The sequence below is a fragment of the Talpa europaea genome (assembly GCF_964194135.1).
Source record: "Talpa europaea genome assembly, chromosome: 14".
NCBI lineage: Eukaryota > Metazoa > Chordata > Mammalia > Eulipotyphla > Talpidae > Talpa > Talpa europaea.
Genome location: NC_140082.1, coordinates 57,262,318 through 57,265,967, shown reverse-complemented (window position 1 = coordinate 57,265,967; position 3,650 = coordinate 57,262,318). Strand labels below are relative to the sequence as shown.

General features: G+C 45.0%; 1 pseudogene across 1 annotated transcript; it reads left to right on the top strand.

The window, feature by feature from the left end:
• Nucleotides 1-1,261: 1,261 nt before the first annotated feature.
• LOC311184295 (Fanconi anemia core complex-associated protein 24-like) lies at nucleotides 1,262-1,905 on the top strand (annotated as a pseudogene). Its single transcript has one exon. The product of its transcript is annotated as a Fanconi anemia core complex-associated protein 24-like (transcript).
• The last annotated feature ends 1,745 nt before the right edge of the window (nucleotides 1,906-3,650 follow it).

Sequence of the window (3,650 nt, the reverse complement as noted above, 5' to 3'; positions counted from 1 at the left end):
AGGTCGTCTTCTCAAAGTTCAGCTCACTGGGAGGGATTTTCTTTAAAAATGTGCTACAGGTGTCTCAGAGAGAAACCGCAGTGAGGTAGCCATGTGCATTATGATCATACCTGCACATTGTGAAGAACTAGCAAGAAAAATGCATGTGATCAATCCATAGCTGCACACCAGTTAGCAGAGGATGTGTTCATTTGTCCAAGAATTGTAACCACATCTGCAACAGCAGCTGCAGTGGGAGTCACCACCTCGTCAACCATATGATAATCCATTGTCACTGTCCAAGAATATCTTCTGTGCAACACGACATCAAGCATGTGGTTGGAATCACCAACTCGGCATTTTTCGAGTTCTTCATGGTGATACTAAAGCTTGCATTTCCTCTAAAAATGTGATATTGCTTATGTCTAGGTAGGCACCAGTCTAGAAACTTCCAATTTGCCATAATAGTCTTCCCTCCAGAGGTCAATCAGTATCAGCCAGTAACCTTTGTTGAGAATCTATCAGCTTTGAGTTATAACGTATCCTGATCATGATGTATGGAACTTGGAAGAAAAATATAGGGTGGGTTTGGGGACCCTCTGGGACATTTATGCACTAAAACCACACAGTTAGCACCCAGTCTCCATAAATGTGTGCTCTGGGAGACAACAGTTACATTGTGGTTCCCTGGAGTCAATGTTAACTCAGAATTAATGTCCTGTGTTCCCAAGGTTTCTGGTTATTTCCATTTCCACATTGCGCATTCACCTAATCAAGGATTAAAGGTCCTTTTGGGGATGACAGGAAGACAGATCATAGGATAATTTTTGGCAGTTATCAGGGGTTTTAATCAAGTTGACCTGGCTGTCTTCATTCAAAGAACCGTGGTATCATAAACTGACTCACTTCTTGGAATGGATTTAGGGGCCATGATAATTTATGTTTATGATTCAAGTGACACTTTGTTCACTTGACCTGTAACTTGTCAAGTAAGAACTCTGTAAAAAAACAAACAAACAAACAAACAAATAGTGATGGGCTCCAGGTGGACTGAGGGCTGAGCCAGAGTGACAGGGACCAGGCAGGCGGCATAAATGAGGGACTTGGCAACCAGCACTCCAATCTCCTGCGTCTTAGACATTGGCAGATGATTCAATCCTTTAAAGAACAACACTGCAGATGGGCTCCTACCACTCCCAGCTGGGAGTGGAATGTGGGACCATGTGCAGGTCAGTCTGCTCCAACACTTTCTTGTGGTTCCCTCCTTCGATTGAGGCCACCAATGGAAAGGAGTCCTCCTAATGGTGCAGGCACCATGCACCTGCCCTTTGGTCACATGTGGCTAATGAGAAATGGCACGGGTGCCAGCAGGTACAGGAGATGCAAGGGAAAGACAAACTCGTGTTTGAGGATGGCTTGCCACTGGTAGATTTTTACCTATCCTGCAGATCCTGTATTCTTTGTATCAACGACGCTGATTTGGTGGCAGGGAATGGCTACAGAAAGTGGCTTGTTCGGGCTAGAAATTCTAATACTCTTCAAGGGATTGTAGCAGTTGAAAAAACTCAAATGAGTGAACAGTACTTCCCAGCCATACAGAAGTTTACTGTGTTGGACCTAGGGATGGTCTTGCTTCCAGTGGCCAGCCAGAGGGAGGCATCCTGCCTCATTATGAAGTTAGTTCAAGAGCAAACCAAAGATCCCAGTAAAAACCCTTTTCTCATGAAGAAACAGGCTCAGATTTCTGAGCCCCACCTTCTTAGAACCGGGCAACAGATCTCAGGGATTGGAAAAACTAAAGCTCCCCTACTGCTTCAGAAGTTTCCAAGCCTCCAGCAACTCGGTAAAGCTTCCATCCAACAACTGGAGCCAGTGGTCAGACCAGCAGCAGCACAGCAAATTCACTCCTTCACTCAGTCCAGGTGACACTTGCCGCCTTCGTTCTGCAGTGTTCTTTTAGACCACAAGGACAGGATCCTGTTTTCTTTTCATATTTCAAAGCCAAAACAAAAGAATTCCTCTCCAGCAACTAGTGGAAGAGTCCAGATTGGAGCCTGCCTGTTGTCCTGCCCTACTCTCTGGGTCCAGATATTTCAGCTAGTGCGTCCCTGGGGGCACTGCCCTCCTCCTGCTGGCCTGAAGAGGGCCAGTGGTGCTCTTCCAAAGAGTGCATTTAATTAGAGATGCTCAGACTCAGCAAGAATCCAGCTTGGGAAGATTTTTATGTGACCTTGATCTGCATGTATCATGAAAAAGGCTTATCAAGTTTCAGGTGATAGATAAGACTATCTGAAAGAAACAAATAATGAAGAACTGTGGACCATAAGCCCCTGTTCCTGGTGGCAGAGCTGCTGTTCTCCAGGTCTGTGCTTTGAAAACTACTGCCAGTGTAAATAAACAGTGGGACTAAATAAACAGTGGGACTGCCTTTTTTCTTCCTCCCTTCCTCCCTCCCTCCCTGGTGGCTGCACAGTTTGTTTATAACATGAGGCACATCTTCCGAACACACAAAGCCGGAGTCTGGAGTTCCTATTTAAAGATAAAAAGTCTCGGGTGTCCCTGGTGGCACAAGGGAGTTAAGCACCACACTATGAAGCGATCTGCAGCCCCTGCAGCATGAGTTCCATCCCCCGCCGGCCAGGGAGAAACCCACATGGTGAGGCAGACCTCTCCTGTCTCACCTGCTGCTCTCCTCAGCAGTGTGTTTCAGTCAGTCTGCCTGTTCTGCTCCCCATGCTGTCTCTGGTGAATCCTTTCACTGCCCCCGGCATCTCTGGCCTGTATCCCAGCCCTTGTATGTGTAAATAATCTTTATTAAAAAAATAAAAAAAATAAAGATAAAAAGCGAGTGTGTGTGAGGGAGGAAAAGAATGTTTGTTAATGTATATCCCAGCAATGGGAAGATCTACATGGGGCAGCTGAATGCAGAGAGGAGAGCCAGGGACCAGGGATGCAGCCGCTTGTTCAGAAAAGTAAATACAATTAACGATGTGTTCAAAAAAAAGATCAAGTAAGAATTCTGTAGGCTTCGTATCAATCTCACTTCTGGACACACCTGGACAATGCCAATGTGCCTGAGTCAGGTGGATCTGATTGCTCCTTGTACCCAGCCATCTATTATGTTCATGAATGAAGAAATGTGTTACATCATTACTTGTAAGTGCTGAGTAAGCGGTATGCCTAGCAAACCATTAGTTTTTTTATAAATCAATCTAATCATTATCAAAAGTCTAAAAGCATTCCATGATTTTTGAACCGTTTGCTGAATTTTCATGTTCAAATGTGACATTGACGTTCCATGTAGAATGGAAAAGTCCTTTCCCTCCATAGGACATAGTCCAACCAACTCAACTGTCCGTCGTCATCTATGCTGCTTTTACACACTTGTGGATGATGCGACTTTTCTAGAATGTACTATAGGAGAAAGGGTTATAACATTAAATGTGCTTGACTATTTATACATACATATGACTACACGCACACATGCTGTTAGGCACCTGCATGGACCAGGAGTCCTTCTGGAAATGAAAACTTTACAGGAGTCTAGCACAGCATGTCAGCATAGCAATCTCTGGTAATCAGGCTGTGAATGTGGGAATAGAGACAGTGACCACATGAGCTGGGGGTCTCAGGACTTTGGGCCCTGGTGAATGTGTGCCCCATGACCAGCA